At 40.4% G+C, this 22,052-nt stretch overlaps 1 protein-coding gene and 2 long non-coding RNA genes across 3 annotated transcripts in view; 1 reads left to right on the forward strand and 2 right to left on the reverse strand.

The window, feature by feature from the left end:
- The window catches only part of XKR6 (XK related 6), a 260,689-nt gene that overhangs the window by 156,342 nt on the left and 82,295 nt on the right, over positions 1 to 22,052 (reverse strand). The gene's annotated exons all lie outside the window — the stretch shown is intronic.
- On the forward strand, positions 9,004 to 15,956 carry LOC145508700 (uncharacterized). The gene is made up of 3 exons (XR_014055543.1): positions 9,004 to 10,687; positions 11,350 to 11,660; positions 14,536 to 15,956. It is a non-coding gene; the product is annotated as an uncharacterized LOC145508700 (long non-coding RNA).
- LOC145508703 (uncharacterized) lies at positions 18,571 to 20,387 on the reverse strand. Its single transcript, XR_014055545.1, has 2 exons — positions 19,110 to 20,387; positions 18,571 to 18,730 (listed from the first exon to the last, which is right to left on the reverse strand). It is a non-coding gene; the product is annotated as an uncharacterized LOC145508703 (long non-coding RNA).

Raw genomic sequence — 22,052 nt, forward strand, 5'->3', positions numbered from 1 at the left:
CTGCATATACAACGGTGGCCTTTTAAACACATGGCTAAGAGTACACCCACTACTGTTCACATTCCTTAAAGAGTCGAGACTGGACTCTTTCTAGAATCTAAGACACCATCTCTGTCCCACCTTTAGACCTCTCTAAGGTGGGTCAAACCGGTGAATGAAACACCTGGGAGGCCCAGGACAGACAGGGACATGGTCAGGAGGCAGAGAAGCAAGGTGGTGGGGTGCGGCCAGGGGAACTTGAGATGATACCAAGACGGAGCCAGGGTGGGAGGGGCTCGGTCTAGTGGAGGGCACCAGGGCAGCCGGGGGGGGGTTTCCTGGGTCTCTAGGGGCTCCGTCCCAACTCACAGAACCCAGAGGCAGAGAAAACAAACTTCTGAGTGTTAGAAAGGTCACAGAAACCCTTCCACTTTAACAGCAATCTTGACTGTGCTTTAAGGTGACCCAGGAAGTGAGGAACGTGCTGTGTTAGTGAGAAGCCCACAGTCATGGAGGAACATCGATCACCCTCTGCAGGACACCCCCTAATGCCAGCGCCAGCCTAGTCCTTAGCAAGGCAGGGCTAAGTTGACACTGGTTCTGTTACAAACTCACATTTACCTCTCTGGCCAATAAAACAGACATGCCAAAGCTCAAAACACAGAGGAAATCAATGTACTTTTTTCTTCTTTTTTAGGTGTCATATTCAATATGGTGACTTCAGGACTTGATCAAAGTCTGGGACTGAAAAGAAACCCCTACTGGCTCTTAGGCATCCAGCAGCCCTCTCCTCATTGGCTGGGCCCCGAGCTTCCGTGTAAGTGATCTTGGGAGCAGGCGGTGGCCGCTGCCCACCTTGGAAGTGGAAAGCTCCATTCAGTTCCTCCGCTGGGAGCACAACTGGAAGGGTGGTGGTGGAAGGGGGCACAAGACCCAAGTCTCAACCAATCAGATGTGCTGACTCAGCCGCTGGGCACCTGGAAGGTTCAAGGGTCATGCTCAAAACTTTGATGAGCTTGTTCATGCTGGGATGGCTGTGTCAGGGCCTCTGCTGCACCCCCATGCACCCACCATCCGTCATCTGTCTCCTGTTCAATCCATACTCAGGCACCTAAATTCTCTCTACATCTTCGCACTCGTTCTTCCCACTGCCTCCCCACTCAGCCAGCCAGAGGGGGATCCCACTGTTCGTGGCTCTGGAGGACAACTGAGCCATTCACAATAATCATAAAGGCATTTGACCAGCATTCTTGAGGTTAGGGCTCCGATAACGTCAGGACTCAAACCAAACTGCAACAGATCCACTGCCAGCAGATCCTGAACCCCACAAAGAGGATTGGGGCTGCTCCAGGGAATGCTCCCCAGGAACCACTGCTGGGAGAGCCCAGCCCTCTCACTATGTTCAGACAACACAGTGTTTAAGCCCACAGGGATGGCATGAACAGTGAGAAATGATGAGCTCCCCGTCACTAAAAAGATGCAACCAGACACACAAGGCAGACAAGAGACATCTTCCTGGAACGAGCAAAGTCCTCGAAAGTCTCCTTTCAATCCTCAGTTTCAAACAGCCTCCCCAGGTAAGGAATAACCACAGATACAACCAACCAACCTGTGACTGGTTGGTGGAAACAGAAAGTTAGCCACAGTGTGGTTGGAAACCATTTCCTGGGACTGTACCAGAAAAGAAGGGGTGCGAGGGAAGCTGGGAGCTTTCAGAATTCACTGACACCTGTTTTGAAAATGTGCTAAGAAAATTCCATTCAGTGTCAGGTCAGAAAGATTTCGGGCTCGCACCTCATAAAATTGTGGTATCAGAAGACAACTTCAAATCCACACCTGTGTATCAGCTTACATATAATAGAGATGTTGTTAAATATCTACTTGAGCCAAAAACAATTTTTTTTACAGAAACCCAATCTGACATAAAATGATAATTCTGACCCAGATCCCTTTGCAAAAGAATAAATCGCTCAAAACCAGTCTTACACTACCAAGCATAAAACAAGCTGTTTCATTATGATTGGTTTCAAATCATGATGCCAGCACCACTTCTTTGACCCACACCTCACACTGCCTTGTCTTCTTACTAATTTTCTGTGGCACCATCTTCCTTCTCTAACTTCATGCCAAGACCCTAGAGAAGTGAGATCACGTCGGGTGTCCCAGAGTCAGGTTCTCAGTGAATGTGGAGGCAGAAAGTCTGAGGGAGAATGTCCCTCCTTCCTTCAGCCAACAGATGGAAGTGAGGGCAGGATACACTCACTAAAATCAATGAGCTGAAGATGCTGAACACGTGGATTCAGGTGAGGAAGCTTAAACCATAATGTTAACACTGCTTTTAACGTTTTGAATGTACAAACTGAAATTTATTTCTTCAAGCATATTTAATGAGCTCCTACAAGTGCAAAACATTAAAAATGAATAGGACTGTACCTGCTTTTTGGTGCCTAACTTGGCAAAAAAACCTGTAATATGATAAACACCATTTTAGAGGTTTAAGGTATTTAGGGGGTTTTAAGAAAGTTGTGATTACTTACGGCAGAGTAAACCGGAGTAGGCTGTATGTGCCCTGCACATAGGAGAGGCTCAATAAATGGATGATTGGGTGGCTGAGTGAGTGGATGGATGAATGGATAGATGCAGGTGGGTGGATGGAGAAATGGGTGGATAGATGGATGGATAGATGGATAGATTGGGGGGGGTTTACTATAACCAGGTGAAAAGGATAAGGAAATTCCAGCCCAGAAAACTACACAGGCCAAGACAAAGGGACAGGAAAGCATCAAGCACCAATCATGACTTGCAACCCCATGGCTGGAACATCAGGTCCAATGAGGGAACAGCTACAGTAAAGACTAGAAATTTCACCCATGGGATTCTGAAATTCCCAAAGAATTCATCTCACATAAACTTTTCTTCTTTCCACACCTGCAGGAGGAAATGGCAACCCACTCCAGGATTCTTGCCTGGGAAATCCCACGTACAGAGGAGCCTGGTGGTGGGCTACGGTCCATGGAGTGGCAAAGAATCGGACACGACTTAGTGACTGAGCAGGCATGCACAGTTGACACCTAGCACAATATAGAGGTCACAGAAAGCATTAGATAAACATTTGCTGAATGAAGGAAAACTGTTAAACTGATACAGCCCTTACACAGGTCCACAATCTCTATGGTTCAGAATTTTTTTGGCCCTTAGGAAAGTAATTAAGTGCAACAAGCCCGCTGGGGTCAAAGTTACAACTCCATTCTACAGTTAAGTGTACAAATATTCATAGTAAGTGGGATAAACAAAGACTATAAATACCCTTAAACCACTGTAGGTCATGTTCTGCTGCCAAATGAACTAGCGCCATACTTGAGGAAACAGGTTCATGTTTTGGAATGTGGAATTGTAGATAAGGGATTGTGAGCCCACAATATTGCTTTGTAAGCTTTTCTGACTACAATGCAGAGTGAGAAATACATTTTCCACTGAAACTCCCTACACACACACACACAAACCTACAAATACATCAAACTGAAACAAATGTTTTGTTAAATAATACTTTCTTACAGTATGTGAGGCACTTTGATATTTTCTATCTTTATTCTCTTTATTTTTAGAATTCTGTGCTCTGCTTAGTTGCTCAGTCATGTCTGACTCTTTGTGACACCATGGACTGTAGCCCACCAGGCTCCTCTATCCATGGGGATGCTCCAGGCAAGAATACTGGAGTGGGTTGCCATGCCCTCCTCCAGGGGATCTTCCCAACCCAGGAATCAAACCCAGGTCTCTCACATTTGCAGGCGGATTCTTTACCATCTGAGCCACCAGGGAAGCCCAAGAATAGTGGAGTGGGTAGCCTATCCCTTCTCCAGGGGAACTTCCCAACCCAATATGATCTTTTCTTCTCCTTGTGATTGCCTAACATGCATTCAAATCTTATTGAAGCATTTTCTACATGAAAATGATATTAAAAATTGTATACTTCAGGCCACAGCTGTCTCTCCTTTTTTTTGATTTTTCATAAGTAATAAGTGAATCATCTGTAACACAAAATTTAGCAGTTTATACTTCAGTGTAAATATTATCTGTAACACAATTTAGCAGTTTATACTTCAGTGTCTTTATATTCTCTTTTTGTTGGGGGCATATATAATTTCTCTAACTGATCAGGGGAACTCAAACAAGGAGAGAGAGAGAGACCTCTCCTTGGAACCTTCCATCTCCTGCCCCTAACCCCCAAATATCCTTCTTCAAGTCACCCAGAGCAGTGAACAGCTGAAGGATAGTGGCACCACGTTTAATGGGGTAGTTGCTGGCTGCCAGACCCAGGACTTCAATTACCACCTAGTCCTTCTTACAGCCCTATGAGGCACACCACCATCATTCCCATTGTTTCCGAGCCTCTGAGATGCCAAGGCTGGTCCGTGCCCTCCTCTCACCTCCTATGGGTGGAATGGCTGCTCCTTAGAATTCAGGATGCTACTTATGGGGTGGACAGTAAAAAAAAACATAGATTGATTTGTAGGCAAAAAATATAGGTTGATTTGCTTTCCTTATAAAACCTTTTAATGAGACAACTCCAGGCTATAGAAACAGGAGTGTTCTTTCAATGTTCACTAATGAGCATAGTTCAAATCTGTTCAGAGACATAGAAATAGCCATTTTTGGTTTGACTTTCTTTTCCCAAATTGTAAATACTTTTCCTAAATTTGCAAGATCTATACCCCATTTCAAATGAGATACTACCCTATATCACAGAGTAATGAAAAGTGTAAGTGTTAGTTGTTCAGTCATGTTTGACTCTTTGCAACCCCATGGACTGTAGCCCGCCAGGCCCCTCTGTCCATGGAATTCTCCTGGAAAAGATACTGGAGTGGGTTGCCCTTTCCTTTGCCAAGAGTAATGAATCTTGGTTCAAATAAACATACAAATGTGAAGTATCACACTCATAATTTTTAAATATACGTACCTTCTGATATATTGTAGATATTCTTCAAAGAGGTTGCATTCTATATATGTATCAAATATATTACATTTGTAAATATTTTATCTCTTCCAATTATTAAAAAAAAAACCAATCCACTTGCCATAGTGTAGTGCAAGCATGCAGGTCAGCCATCAAGCTTGGAAATAATCACAGGAATGTCCACTAAATGTGGACTTGGGAGAGTGTTGCCTCCAGAGGCCCATCGTACATATGCAGGGGGCTCCCCAGTACTCTGCTCCGAGTCCTCTTCTTCAGAAAGCACTTTGATCTTCCTTGTTAACAAGCAGTAAAGGGTAAGACAAGACATACCCACTCTGTTAATAAAATGTAATGCTCAAAGCAAGCAGAATTTAAAAAAAAACTACGTACAACTTGGTTCTGCTCTTATGTTTGTGGACTTATGGAAGTTTTTGTTTGTTTGTTTTTTGGCCACACCATGTGGCAAGTGGGATCTCAGTTCCCCAAGCAGGGATTGAACCCACACCCCCTCTATTGGGAACATGGAGTCTTAACCACTGGACTGCCAGGGAAGGCCTGGTAGTTTTTTTTTTAAGCTTCAGATTTAGTGGCTCTGGGGTGTGACTCAGGCATCTGTACATTTTTAAAAGCCCTCACAGGTGATTCTGATGTACACACTTGGTTAAAACTAGCTCACAGGTAGTTAGTTGGTCTGTAGTTTCCTCAAAATACTTACTGCCAAGCCCTAATTCCACTGTCTTCCAATTAAGTCTACAATCAAAACTAATTTCAATCATCTCATTTCAGGACTGTGAAGACATTTTTAAGTATAAATGCAGAAGAAAGCATAAAATAAAAGACTGAAAAATTTGACTAAGTAAAAGTACAAAATTTTCTAAATGTCAAAAATACTATAAACAAGGTTAAATGAGGGGAAGTATGTGTACAAGTGACAAAGGTAAAGACAGAGCTTTCAGGGATTATGTGTAAAACAGATAGCTAGTGGGAAGCTGCTGTATAGCACAGGGAGCTCAGCTTGATGCTCTGTGATAAGGGAGATTGGTGGGATGGAGTAGGAAGGAGGGAGGTCCAAGAGGGAGAGAAACACGTATGTATACATACGGCTGGTTCACTTCATTGTACAGCAGAGACTAATGTGATTGTAAAGCAATTAAATGCCAATAAAAAAATCTCAAAAAAAAAAACTAAGAGAAAAATGTGCCAAGAACCTAAGAGGCATTTCACAAAAGAAAAAAATGTAAGAAATTTAATCTTAATGAAAAGCAAATATATGAAAGTAAAATCAAGGGATACCTTGTTAAACTGTCAAAGAGGCAAAGTTTAAAAGCAATGCCCCCAAATAGCCAGAGTGAGGTGTATATATATTGGACTACCATTCTGGAGCAGGCTTTGTTCATATTTATCAAAAGGCATCAATCACCCAACAAACTGTGGAAAATTTTTAGAGAGATGGGAATACCAGACCACCTTATCTGCCTCCTGAGAAACCTGTATGCAGGTCAAGAAGCAGCAGTTAGAATTGGACGTGGAACAACAAACTGGTTAAAAACTGGGAAAGGAGTACGTTAAGGCTGCATATTGTCACCCTGCTTATTTAACTTCTATGCAGAGTACATCATGCTAAATATTGGGCTGGATGAAGTACAAGCTGGAATCAAAACTGCTGGGAGAAATATTAATAACCTCAGATATGAGATGACACCACCTTAATGGCAGAAAGCGAAGAGGAACTAAAGAGTCTCTTGATGAAGGTGAAAGAGGAAAGTGAAAAAGCTGGCTTAAAACTCAACATTCAAAAAACAAAGATCATGGCATCTGTTCCCATCACTTCATGGCAAACAGATGGGGAAACAATGGAAACAGTGACAGATTTCATTTTCTAGGGCTCCAAACTCACTGTGGACAGTGACTGCAGCCATGAAATTACAAGACGCTTGCTCCTTGGAAGAAAAGCTATGACAAACCTAGACAGCATATTAAAAAGCAGAGACATCACTTTGCGAGAAAGGTTCGTCTAGTCAAGGCTGAGGTTTTTTCCAGTAGTCATGTATGGATGTGAGAGTTGGACCATAAAGAAGGTTGAATGCCAAATAATTGATGCTTTCAAATTGTGGTGCTGGAGAAGACTCTTGAGAGTCCCTTGGACAGCAAAGAAATCAAACCAATCAATCCTGAAGGAAATCAACCCTGAATATTCACTGGAAGGACTGATGCTAAAGTTGATGCTCCAATTCTTTGGCCACCTGATGCAAACAGCCGACTCACTGGAAAAGACACTAAGAATGGGAAAGATTGAGGGCAGAAGGGGGGGTGGGCGACACAGGATGAGATGGTTGGATGGCACCACTGGAGCAAACTCTGGTAGACAGTGAAGGACAGGGAAGCCTTGTATGTTGTAGTTCATGGGGTTGCCGAGTTGGACACAACTCAGTGACTAAACAACAATATATATCTATTGAATGTATTAATCCATTAAAATGTTTTCTAAAGGTACAGTCACCTTCCAACTAGGGGATTCTTAGCACCATGGCTGCAAGGGATCATCCAGGCCGAGAAGGAGCTGGAAGCAGGAACAACCTGCTGGTGAGGCTGACCCCGCCTGGAGACCCAGCCCCGAAGTCCGCTCCTCTAAGGCAGTTGGGGCTTTTTTTTACATCTTCGGCTTTCTTCCAGATTCTTTACAAGTTCCCAAGCTTCTTCACAACTCCCTAGCTAGGTGCAGTAGTGGGGGATTCATTCATTCACTCCTTCAAATATTACGTATTTACTGAGTATCTACCACATGTCAAGTGTTGTTCCAGGCTTTGAAGAAACAACCAGGAACAACACAAAGACCTTGTCCTCTCTGAGCTTATGGTTTAGTGGAGGAGACAAATCTTTCCTGTTAGGTTGTGATGGCTGCAAGAGGAAATAAAATAATATCAGAGATGCTGCTTTGCACAGGCTGGTCAGAGAGGGCCTCTCTGATGAGACAATTTACAGAGAGCTAACTGAAGCAAGGTGGGGAGCCCTGTAAGCCCCTGGGGGTGCATTCCAGGCAAGAGGAACAGTGAGTGCAAAGGCTCTAAGGCAGAAAGGAATGGAAATTACCACTGGGGCTGGCCAATGAGCAGAAGAGGTGACATAGCTATGGTTTCTCGTGAAAAAGAAGTGAAAGTGTTAAATGCTCAGTTGGGTTGACTCTTTGTGACCCCATGGACTATCCCTCTGTCCATGGGATTCTCCAGGCAAGAATACTGGAATGGGTTGCCATTCCCTTCTCCAGGGGATCTTCCCAACCCAGGGATCAAACCTGGATCTCCTGTATTGCAGGCAGATTCTTTACCACCACGGTTTCTAAATGGCACCCATTTTTAAGAAGAGGGAATAGACCTTATGACTTGAACCTAAGTCAAGCCTCCCATGTAACAGGGCAGAGTCTTGGGCTCCTTGAGTTCTGCTCATTGTGTCTAGTACACAGTGGTTCGATATAGGAACCATCTAAAGACCTGAAGGATGAAAAGTGGCTGGGGAGGACGGCATGTATAGAAGAACCCCTGAGTAATCCAATTCGACCACCTCCAGAGGTAATATTTCCCTGAAAGAACTATAAGGGAGTAACACACTTAATGCTCATAAAGCCTTGCTACTCTGAGAAATAGATCAGGGTTCTGCCCTGATGTTCAGCTTCTCAGAAAAGCGTGTTGTCTCTTTGATCTGCCTAATGAGAAAAGTGAATCATGGAATCAAAGCAGTTTCATGGGAGGAAGCGAGAAAGTTCTGAGTTTGGCTACCATATGGGATAAGCACTTACTTGCCGAGGGCTTCTGCGGACAGCAGGGCTGGGAACCGGGCTTCTGAAAGCGGCTGCAGACGCAGAGACACGAGGCACGGTCCCCTAAGCGCCCAAAGCAGAGGCCACCACTCTTCAACCACGAGCCACTGTTCTCACGAAGGCCTGAAGACATAAGCCGCCACTGGGACACACAGAAAGTGCACGAACACACACAGGCACGCAGACACGCACTCGCGTACATACGCACAGGCACGCACGTAAACATCCACAAACCTGCACCCGCACCCGCGTGCACGCGCACGCGCAGCTAGCTCCCAAGTTAACGTCTTGCCGCGCTGAATCCCAGTATCATGTATCTCAGTTGTAAGGATCCCAGTTTTCGGAATTGCTCCTAATTTATAACAAGGAGATGATTGGGCAAGTTGCAGACACTACAGAAGGATATTCACTGAAATTTATAAGGGTGAAAACGGAAAAGAACCTGAATAATGAAAATTGTAAACTACTAAACTTCCTGCAATAGAGTGTTGGTTGTATCTGCATGGAGAACCTATTACAAAGGATGCTGTTAGCGAATATCAATACTATATACTCCTGAGAATGAAGAAATCTAAACTGATGGTGATCAGGATATTAACAGTAGTGAGATGGTGAACTCTGCTTTTTATTTTTCTGTGCCAGTTTAAATTTTTACAAATCATATCCTTTTTATGAGAAAAAATAGTTATTGCATTTTGGAAACATAGGTGATGAGAGATGGAAGAGAGGAAATTACTAATAACCGCCTTCTTTTCCATTCTCCAAGAGCCAATGAATCTTTGCTGTACTCGATGGAAACGCTCACGTGAGAGAAGCCCAAAAGGACAGCAGTGGTCCCCTGCTGCCTGTAGAACCAAACCCCTACTCCTTGCATGGCATTTGGGTTCCTCCACGACCTGTCTCATTCTCACCCGCCTTGAGTATGATCTCGATCAACCTGACCTGTCCTTCTAACCCCCTTTCAAAGTACATGGCGCCTAGGCCCCCTTCTACAAGCCCATCCTTCATTAGTGGACCCTCCATACTCTTTTGAGTGTCGAGATTCTGCCATTGCAGTGCAGCAATTCTGCCAGTGCAGCTTGTTAGGACCTTGCCTATCTCCACAAATAATGTCATTGAGATGCCATCTGGGCGGACCCTGGGAATGAAAATTCTTGGCAGGAAGAATGACAATAGCAGAAATCAGGAAGAACGTGCACAGCTGTTCTCAGATGCAGTGCAAGCCTCTAACACAGGTCAAGGAGTGGCAAGAAAAGCCATACACAACTGTTGGAAATGTTTATTTTCTTTCTCCCTTCAGATAAACCTGTTTTTTCAGCTCCCATTACTGTGGTCACCTTTCTCAAGTCACACTTTTCAGGGAGGAGACCTCTGATCTCCCTATTTGAAAACTGACACCTGCCTCTCCATCCCTCACCAGGGTCCCAGGCACATTCTCGCTCTTTTCTGTTTATTCCACAGTGCGATCCTTCACTTGTGTCTGTTTACCTTTGCCAGAATGTAAACACCACGGTTTGTGTGTTGTTCCCCAAGAGCCCAACAAGAGCGCCCAGAACGCAGTGAGCATCCATCTGTATAGTGCAGGAATGGATAATTTACTTAACTGCCATGTCCAACTGTACAGTGCTTCTCAAGATCCTCTACGGAATAGTTGTAGGAAGAAATGATTTTGCTGGAGATTCTCATACTGAAAAGGTGCAGAGAAACAGGAATCAAGAGTGGCAAGCGACAACTCCCAATTGTTGAAAAACATGGTCTTTTCATTCATTCAGCAGTCAAAAGATGCAGAAACTCTGCCCAGTTGACCTCTGGCTGGGCACCAGGGTATCCAGGGCTTAGATATTTCATTTGTGAGAATTCAAGTCTCCATCAACAAGAGGAAAATCAGGATGAAAACAGAACCGCAAGAGGCAAGAGTTAATACACAGTGCTCAGCTCCAGTATGTTCAGCCATAAAAACCAACAGTAAATATACCCTAGTCCAGTATTTGTTGCACTTTAAGAACTTTTACTCAGCCCTGTGCCACTTTCCTTCTATCACCTCTTAAGTCTTGTTCTAAATTTTAAATCCTTAAAGTGGCCACCAACTTAAGATCTGCAGGGGCAGACTGAGAATGGAAAGATAGTTATGTGGCAGCCTGGACGGGAGGGGAGTTGAGGGGACAATGGATACATCCATATGTATGGCTGAGTCCTTTTGCTGTTCACTTAAAACTATCTCAACATTGTTAACTGTCTATATCCCAATACAAAAGTTGTGCTGTTTTTTTTTTTAAGAAAATAATAATAGTGCTTAACCAGACAGACCCAACTGCATTCTGCCACAGCAGTGGTATTGTTGACATAATTAGTTTTGTTATTGTAGTGTTATATATTTATAAACATATCTTCCTTTAGAAGTGCCAGCTTAAAAAAATAAAAAAGAATGGAAAGAGAAAGGGCTGTTACAAGGTTTTCATATGCTACTCAGACCAAATTTATCATTCTTTTTTGAAATCAGAATTTAGGACTTGGAAGATGAAATTCTAGATCTGCAGCTGATGGCATTTTTTTAAGAGGAAACGACTGAATTAACTCTACTTTTAAATCTCAATTTAAACAGATTAAAAAATCTTGAGGCAAGGAGAAACTACAATTTGCTACAATGACTTTCTGAAAAGATGTTATAAAACAAGCAAACAGGAACTGCTTATGCTGGTAGATGTGAAAAGCCACAGTCCATCACCTGCCTTGAACTTCCTCAAGTCCAGCCGTGGCCCTTAGCCCCAATCGGGGCAGGGGTGGGGTGGGGGGGGAAGGTCCTACTGAATCAGACCCAAGAAGTACTGGGGAAGGCAACTGAGATCCACAAACCAACCATTCACTAGAAAGGATAATCCCTCCCTTTCAAAGTGAGAAAAACTAGCCTACAATGTGAGTATTTTTGTATTTCATAACATATCCTGCAAAGGGGGCTTTTAAACTTGCACAACTCATTCTGTGGTATACTGGGTTGGCCAAAAGTTCATTCGGGTTTCCTAGAACAGCGTATGGGAAAACCCGAATAACTTTTGGCCAACCCAATAGTTTTCTAAGGTCAAAATGGGGCCTAGAGAAGCCTCAAGCCGCTGAGAGCAACTCAGGAGCTAAAGAAAATCCTAATTCCTAAGGGAAAGTTCCTGACATATTATTTGACTGAAAACATTACTTGGTTTGGAGTAAGACTGAGATGTGAGAGGAAAAAACTAAATTCCCCGCATATAACTGTGTTATCAAAGGCCCATAATAAAAAATAAGAAATTTCTCTTCCCAATACAAAATTGCAAACCTACCACAAAATCTTGGGTCATATTTTAGGTGAAATGATTTCCATCAATTATTCTTTCTCTGCTACAAAATTAGACGCTCAAAATATTTAATCCAAAATTTTAATGCGAAAGTAGTGCCTTCCAGTATTGAAAAACTTAAAACCTTTGCTGATTGTTTTCTACCCTTGGGAAGGGATGCACGACATAGAGGAAATGAAGTCCAAAATCTCTCTCAAACCAATTTCTTTTTTTTGGTAATTTCATTCTTGCTTTCAAGTCCCAGTGAATACAGAAAGCAGGTGTCTGCCTCACTAATCATAGCCCTGGGCTTAATAACTCAAAGTTGGGTCTCCTAAGATAAAGTCTCTAAGGAAAACACTTAATGTAGAATATGACAAGCTTTCCCTAATGAGCAATTCAGTGAGACTTTTGCAGTATCCCTGGAGACAAAGGGAGGTACTTTGGAGTATTGTAAACCATGGCTACAGATCACGGACTCCCTCTGAACTTGCCTACAAGCACCTGTTCAGGAAGGATACTGATCATCTCAAAGCTGTCAAAGGAAGAAATCTCAGTATCTTTCTTGGAAATTCACTCCTAGACACATTTTATATATATGTCACTTAGCACAGTGGCTAGCACATAGGTAGACGAGATACAACACTGGCATTATGTAGCCTGTACTTTTCTGGAAAATCCCCTTTCAGGGGTAAAGATGAAGGTGATCACCCTGCCACCCAAACATGTCCTGGGTTCATTCCTCAGTTTCTCCTTCTTCCAGATTCTTTTGTCTGGTTTTTCTAAAGATAAATTAGTAAAAGTAGTCTAGTCACACAAGACTATTCAATCTTGAACTTTAATATTAGAGATAAGCAGAAATAGAAATAAAACAAATTATAACCACTGCATAGTTCCTAGTCATTTATTAGTGTAGCATTTTCTGCAGGTTGGTGACCATTTTACAGGTTGAAAAAAATTAACTGTAAGGCAGTATAAACAATTTCCTCAAAGTTGGTATTGTAGCAGATCTTTGTGTTATCAGTTCATTTTCACACAAAACTACTGGAAATTTGTTTGGGACATTTCCAGTCAACCACTGGCTGAAACGGGATACGAGCCATCCTTTTAGCTGCTAACTGTAATGAGGTGTAGCAGTTTGAGACGATGACGCCCATTGCACAGCAATGCTGAAGTTAATTATCTACACCTTCCCCAACTGTTCTGACACCCTAATCAGTGTTCTGTGAGTTATGGGTTGTGGAATAAACAACTGGGACCCTAACTAATATGCTAATACTGCACAGAATACTGGAATTAATAGTCCAAGCGGCAGCCGCTCCCAGGCTTTTGATTTCACAGACCACTATAAAAATCTCTAAATAGCTTTAAGAGAACTAACTTGGGATGGCAAGCTTTTTATTTTTACCAAATAAGGGCATAGACAATTTTTTTTAACTGAAAATATATTTTGAAGTCATTATACTGTCTTTTCTTTCTCCTATTTTGCCTCAGATCAACACCCTTCTGCTGGTCATTCAGGAACGGTGGTGGGTTGAGACTTCTAGCACCAAGCCTAACCTTGCACTTAGGGTCCACACAGGTCACAGCTTACGCACACTGACCCACAGCACTGTTGATTCCAGACAGGGCTCTTTCCTTATCCCTTCAAACTACAAATCCCACCTCCATCCCACTCCTACTGACTCACTACCACTGTTAACTTGGAGAGAGAAAGTTCACAAACCCCTAATTGAGGCCATGGCATTTACAGATCTTTTTGTTCCTTTCCTTTAACTTTCACATATTTAACAAAAGTATTACTAAAAGCCCCTTCAGGGGACAAAGCTACTTTATTTGGACAAAATTTGCTACGTAAACAGAAAAACTTGAGATGTATTTCCAGTCAGCCCACTCCAAAGCATTTGGTAATTACATCCAAAAGTTTGGAAACTCTTACTGGAGACATGACCCTGTTTACAATATTTTTATTTTATGTGGAAAACAGACACACATGAGCAGATTCTAAGAATATCTGTACATTCTATGAGAAGTGAAAATAGTTTCATGCTATAGTTTACTCAAAAACAATTTCAAATTATTAGGCTTTATATAATGAGGTGGTTTAAATTTAATTTTATTAGAATAACAGTCAGAATATTATATTCAGTATATACTCTTCTACACAAAACACATTTGCACGTGTTTCTGAAAGCTACTTGTAAAAAAAAATGTTTAGAGATATTGTCTATCACATTTTGAAAATGTCTGGGTACTTTGGTAGTATTTTCTAAGCATTATGTTAATCTGTGTATTTTTTTTAAGTAAGACATAACTGGATGGTCAACGTGGGTTTGTGTGGGTTAACCTAAAATCTGGCATATTCTTTGACAAATCTTGCTTTCAAAAGCTTATGTCATTTTCTCTGCACATGATTTGTTTTACTAGCATCTGGGGGAAACGTATGGATCTCTTCTAACTTTCTCACTAACTCATGACTCCAGGAACTAGCAAGCTTACAGAGAAGTCAGACTGGCTCATCCTGTGCCTGGGGCGAGATGAGGTTCATTCCTGGCTCTCAGGAGGACTGAGGGAGAGCGGACAGCCACACCCAACTGAGCACAATTGGAGATGCCTGCCAACACCACAGCTAAGAAGACCTCTTTAAAATACTATGGACTTTTACAGGCAAATCTTAGATAGCCAAGAGTGCTAAGTCTGCCTCTATTCTATTTTCCCACAAGAACATGCAGGGAGGGAGATAGAAAAACAAGGACACAAGGAGACTCCTTCAGAGTAAAGCAACAGAAACCTCCTGTTGCAGGCGGAACAAAATATGACAAGAGGGAAGCCTGGACAGTGTGGTTATATAATTCTATCCTGACCTAAGACAAAGGGGCGGAAATTGGGCTATGTTTAGAAGAGTTGAAAAGGAAACGGAATAAAATTACCCAGGAAGGAGAAGTGGAACAGACTTAATAGATCCGATCAATTCTGGAATTCTTTATACTCAATGCTTTCCCCACATTTAGGTCAAGAGTTCAGAAATGAAAGGACAGAGACCAAGCATCGGGGCACAGATGAACTCAGGCTCTTCCCTCAGGGCAGGTGAAATTGGGAGGCACATATTGTAAAACCCAAACACTATATTCCAAAAGGAACACAGAAACAGCTTTGAATCGGAATGCATGACATCTAAGTTTAGTCAGGTTGAAAGAGCCAGGCTCCCTCCACCAGTGTGAACCATCAAGAGTCAGCTGTCCTGATGGCAGTGTTTTAGAGGCTAGGGTTGTGCTTTTCTTAGTCAAGATACATTTTATCTGTCTACAAGTCCAGTTCACAGAAGACATTCAAATGTTTGACATACAAAAGCAGTGAAGTCTAAGGTGTTTCCAGTGTGCTGCGCTGTAGTATGATGATCTTCCATCTTTCTACTCATCCCAAAATTACTTTCTTCAGATTTCTTGATTTTTCAAGGATGACCTTCTCAGTGGAGTTGTATTTTGCAGAAAAGTCACAATGAACACTGTAACAAGCAGTTGATCTGAGATTCCAAAGTGGAGATGAGAGCTACTAAAACTCGAACTTTTTTCAAAACACACTGCTAATTTAAGATAAATCCAAGTATTCTGAGTCAAAACATGAACTGAAGGCAGTTTTCTCTGAAGTTATAAATAGATTAATAAAATTCAGAAATAATCATACACTCAAGAAAACCTGCAAGGAATAAAGAACGAAGTATCTGGGAATCTCAACAATTTTCCTGAAAATGTGCTACAAATTTCAGAGTCACAAATAACAGAATCCCACATTTCCAGTCCCTGTGTTCATTTGAAGTACACATTTCATTTGTACTATGAATGTGATATCCTAAAACATGAGAAAATGTCACATGTAGGTAGAAAATCTTTATAATAATTAAAAATTTTAGAGGAAATATGCTCATTTTTTGAAACAAAACATTAATATTCAATTTACTATGAAATAAATGCCCCTAAGCCAGCAGGAGGCAGGTACTACCTAGGAGGGTGGTCCCGCACCTAATGCCTCAGGCCCTATTCTTACCATCTGCACCTTTGCGGCAGCCCTTTGCAGAAAGCTTTTTCACCATGACATCACAAAGCTCTGGACTTGTGGCTTCAACAGTTCAGTGTGTAAGGCAGTAAGTATCCTTCAAGATCTGGTGCTCCATCCAAAGGTGACAGACAACTACTGATGGAGAGTGACAACAAAGCCAGAACAAGGTCAGGTGTAAAATGAAGATGGTCTTTAAGATCAGGGCTTCCTGAATGACAACCAACCTCTACACTCAGAAACTGTAGTTTTGTTGTGGAAATGATCCAAAGCTTTCTTCTGATCTTCCAAACAGGGCGTAAAACTTCCAAAATACAAACAGCCATTGTTTGAGGCTCACTTTCTTGTGTGTGCTGCTGTGTACTGACTCTCCCCAAATATCTAATCAACCTTAGGTAACTGAGTCAGTCTCTGAATGCTCACAGTGATGTGCAAGGCTGTGATGTGCAGTGACCCAAGGAGGTACAGACCTTCCCATGGGACACACACACTAGAAATGCTATTGTTGTACAAATGAGGTCAACGTAAAACAAATTTAGGTTTCATTTGGAAGTTTCTAGAAGGCAATCATCAAATACTGAGTATACTCATGCCATCAACTCTCCACTATGTCCAGGATTCTAAAATATTTCCTGAAGTTATACAACAGGGACAAAAGGCCCATTTTTATGGTATTTTCTCTAATATTTAAGATATTTTTAATTAAGCTAATCTTTGAGCCATGTGCCCATTCATAACATACCAGAATGAAATCAAACTCATTACTAGGAAACACACTTGTATTTCCCAAGATCACCTGCCACTATCTTTAAAATAATAGTATGCCAGTGTGAACTACCCAAATTAACATCAGAATGCCTACTGTTCAAGGGATTTCCCATACTATCTCATAATCTCCAGGAAACTAACTCCCTGCCTTCAAGCACCTTAGCTTAGTTATATAAGAGCTTAGCCCTCCCCTCATCCCCACCATCATCTTTATTCTTAGGCTCTTAAGTTTTTCCCTCTCTTGGGTCTCTTTCATTTGTACTCACAGTGTTCAGAATCTAAGAAGGTCTTTAAAATATTCATTCCAGTAGGGACCAAGTCTTTTCCTGGCTAATTCCTTTGGGATATATCAAATGCCTAGGCCCAGTCAATACTGTGGCTAGAATTGGCTAAGAGGAAACACCTCTATTGACAAAAGTATCACAGAAGGACAGTTTTTTTTAAAAGTCAGTTGTAATGGGAAAGCAGCTAAATAGGCAATACATATTTAGGTTAAAATGTAATTTTATTTTTAAAAAATTCTGATTTTTTCATTGTGACATTTATTAAACATATATCAGCCAATTCCTATTAAACCAAGCAAAGCAAGGGGAAGGAGGATGCAGTTACAGCATATTTTAAATAGTTTATTAGGTTCTACACGCCTTCTAATAGAAATGTTATCAAAAGTTCTGTTCTACCAATTTCTGTATTACTGGATTATCTACTAATTATAAAACTTGGAATAAATAATTAACACCCTACTGAGCTAGCACTCAGTCTCTAAAAGTTCCTTGAATTCTCCTCATTCTTTCCCTTTAATCTTTTTTCAATTGCTCTGAATATGGTCTTAAAATAATCAACCTTTCCCCAGTTTTGGTCAAAAAAAAGGGAGGCAATCATATTTGACCATCAACATAACTACCCATCCCAGAATGCTTAAATCTCTTAATCCCAGCAGGAACAAGCCAGAGAGGACAACTACCAATCATGGCACTCCAGTCACCCAAAGAATGCCTGATTCTCCTATCAAACACCAGTTCTCCATCCATCCCTTTGGTTGAGAATGCCCTAGTTTACATTCTGGGTCTACTTCAGAGTAACCCCCAGTTTTAAAACAGTGCATGTGGAATACGGGCAACTTTCCATTTTTTAAGAGAAATAGTCCTTGGAAAGTCAAGTTTTGTTCCTTCTCCTTTTCATTCACACAGTCTGTTTCATGGCCATTTTCCTTTCCTAATTCATTCATTCAACAACAGGGAGAGAGAAGCAGGCGAAACCGAGCGGCATCTTTCCCTCTTTATGGGCACTTCTGTCCAACATGATAACGTCTAATTTGAAAACTGGCAGCATTTTGCCACTGGTGTACCTGGATATATTGGGTAGAATTTGCATATCCTGCTATGACCATGCTGAAGCCATTTCCAGGTTGAAGTTTTGATATTAATACCTTTAGGACTATCACCCGACAATTATTTCATCTTTCTCCTCCTGATCAAGAATCACCTCTGACTAAGGAAGCGACACTACATGAGGTAGAGAGAAAGGCAAAAAAGCTGATCAAATTGGCATGGGAAGATTATATAAACTGCCTGGGAAAATACGAGGTCCATAAAAGCCCCCAAATCTTCAAAAGATAACTGTCTCCAGAGAATGACATTGATACTAACAGCTGAGAATTTGAGACACGCATGCTAACTTAGAAATACAAAGTTATAATGCCTATTCTTCTATATGTTTTATTAAATCTATTGATTCACCTAGTAAGTCATTACATATACAAAAACAACAAATTTCCAGAGTTCCTAAATATTTCCAACATATTCAACTTAGGGATCCAAGATTCTGAACATGCCATCACCAAAAAAAATTGCAAACCTAAAAAACAAAAAGGAAAAAAAATTAAACAATGTCAAAAGGAAAAGATTTTCTTAGAAAAGGTCAGTATTTTATAATTTTCAAAATGACATTTTAAAGTTAATGCTTTTTCCCCCATTTACAGTTATAAGTTTTTAAAGTCTAACATCAAAGTTCTCCTTAGTAACAAGGCTGTTTAATTACAACAAAATAAATACTAAACTATACTCATACACATTACCTATTTAAATATTACTGAGTCAAAACATCTTCATATTTGCAGTTTGAAAGTATAAAGTGGTACTGGTTTTGGCTTTTTTTTTTTAAAAAAGCTATCATTAAGGTAACAAACATTCAGATGCATAAATGAAATTTTTTATTTCCTTCTTACATAACTCACCTTTAGAAACTATGTTTTAGCCAGTTAATAGTGGTTAAAGTCTTTGTACTTCTATTACACTAGCTTTTAGCACATGAAATAAGAAAGATGACCTTCAAAGTTCTTGTAAACTCAAACAGGGTCCATCTATATAGGATTTATTTGAAAAAGAAAAACAATTTTGTTTCGGAAAATATAAGACATGGTTATTTTTAACCAGTAATTCTCATAAAAACATTAATACACAAAAATGAACTACAGGAACAATTCTCCTAGTTACAGGCTTAAAAATCATGCTATTTAGACCAGCCTATTTAATGTTTCCATAGAAAATTGAAAGTTCAGAGTTCACATTTCCAAAAGAAGAGGAAAGCAAATTAGGAAACAAAATAAAACAAGGAAACAACCTGTTGTATACTGCTTTTTTTTAGAACAAGGCTAGGCTGAATTTTAAGTATAAATTGAGTTCACAGATATAAAGTTATTGCACTCTGGATTAGCCAAAACACTGCCTGGATTTATGTAACATGCAAATAAGTCTATAATCACAGGTCATATAACACGAAATAGAAGAATATATTTTATAAATTTTAGGTCATTCTCAACATCTGAGAAAATACTACCCATAAAATACTATTTGTGATACTATTTATAAGAAAATACCGTTTGTAGGGAAATTAGGTGATGTTTAGAACTATACTATAACTGAGTCTCTAGAAGAAAATAAACATGACTTAAAAAAAATAATTCTTAATGCCATCAGTATTTTAGAATTTGCCCTCTGTATTACTCTCTGGAATAGAAAGACAATTTCATTTTCTCAGCATCTCATCAATTAAACAAACTGATGTATAGTTTATTTAGACTAAATATAAGTAAATTTATATTATTTTTGCTATGAACACCATTACATGTAGTAGAGGAAATGAAATGACATAAAGAACCACTTACTCTGAAAAAGTAGCTAAGTATAAGATCTGAATTTGAGCAAAGAATCTCCTGAGATTCCATTCCGGGGAGTCTGGGAGTATCAGGTCTAGGAATTGCCTTATAAGCACTGCTACATCAACACATTTTACAGGACCTGGTCCATCAGAATAAACTTAATAAAGAGAGCCTCTACACCCTCCTAAAAATGTTTTACTATAATAGAGTGTTGCTATCATAAAATATATTTTGAACTAAGATACATGTAATAATTAGAGCAGAGTTAACTGATAGAACTAACACTCTTAATGGGCACTTCACATTTTAAAAAACCAAAAACACATACATACATAAAACATCAAAATTCTTTATGACAGAAAAACCTGTGGCAAGAATCCTTACTATCTAGTCTGAAAAACTTATTAAGTCCATAGTTTCTTTTGAGAGCAAACTATATTGGTTTTCAAAGGGGAAAAAAAAATTATTTCAATCTGCAAATACCTAACAGTCTGAAGTGCTTTCCTATAATAAACATTTTGCTGCTACTTAAGTATCTCACAAGATCTCAATTTTTTAAAAGTATGTTTAACCAACTCTAAAAGGTTTAATTGATATATAGTTTTATATAATTAATCCTTTTGCTATTAAACACTTGAACCAGTTTAGTTAGAGTGCCAGCATGTTGTTTAACATCTTTTGTTCACAAGTTACAAAAAAAAAATTAAGCTTATAGAGAAAGGAATTGGGGTAGGAGAGGAGACACAGAAAAACATGAAGGCCTCTCTTTGTCTCAGGCTTTGCCATTACCATTCTGTCTGCAGTGGTTTCAGGACGAGGCGATCGCACACCTTCTAGTCAGAAATCAGATGACCTCAAAACAACCTCATTTCAGTCTTAGGCCTCATGTCTTTCGTTTAGAGCTAAAAACAAAAATACATGTGAATGAACAAAAGGTCATGAAATGAAATCTCTAACATGACACTGAAATGTAAAATATCAGAAGCCATTATTAATCTCAGAAAAATGAAAATGTACACATTTCCATCCAGAGTATCGTATATCGTTAACCTTACTTAGAGTGAGAGGGTACTCTTCTTACCCTGTCAGCTGCTAGGTATGACAATAAGGACAATTTAATTCCAAGGTGGTTCAACAAAGCCAGAGTAGTATTTTATTCATTCATCTCCTGAGATTATGAAATGTTTATTTATTTCTTACAGAGTTAAATATAACAATATCATTAATGAAGCTAATGATGTTAGACAGCAACTAAGCTCTTCTTTATGCACATAAACCAAGACAAGAAAGAAAAGTGGAATAATGAACCAGAGGAATGGTCTGGCCATAAGAAACACATTTTTGTGTATTCTAAGACCTCTTCATTCCAACAGTAAAGTAGGCGAAAATTAACCTGTTTCTACAATCAAAGTAAGTGCTCACTCATTCAACAAACACTGAATATTCTAAGCGCTGGAAGTCAAATGCTAAATATGAAAGATGGTTCCAAACCTCAGTGAGTGGGATCCTAGCCTTTTATTTCCTAACTTTTTGTCTTAGGTCTGGGTTATAATGCTAAGAGGACAGAAAATAGGACTGCTCTGTTCCCATGAGAGGAGGAAGGCAGTATGTATCAGGGGCAACAGAATGAGGCTGTAGGGCTGGAAACAAAACCCACTGAGAAGCACAGCTCTCATGACGCAAGTGAATGTCAGTCACCAATTGGTCTCTTTTTAATTTTTTTTAAAATTTTAACTCTTTTGGCTGTGCTGGGTCTTTGTTGCTGCAGGTGGGCTTTTCTCGAGCTGTGGCGAGTGGGGGCTACTCTCTCATTATGGTGTGAGAGCTTCTCACTGCAGTGGCTTCTCTTGTTGCCAAGCATGGGCTCAAGCTCGTGGGCTTCAGTACTTGTGGCTCACAGGCTCAGTAGTTGAGGTACTTCACAGCTGGTGGGATCTTCCCAGACTGGGGATCAAACCAGTGTCCCTTACACTGCAAGGCAGATTCTTAACCACTGTACCACCAAGGAAGCCCTGGTCT

This window comes from Giraffa tippelskirchi, chromosome 1 (genome assembly GCF_054371585.1).
Source record: "Giraffa tippelskirchi isolate mGirTip1 chromosome 1, T2T-mGirTip1v1.2.pri, whole genome shotgun sequence".
Taxonomy (NCBI): domain Eukaryota; kingdom Metazoa; phylum Chordata; class Mammalia; order Artiodactyla; family Giraffidae; genus Giraffa; species Giraffa tippelskirchi.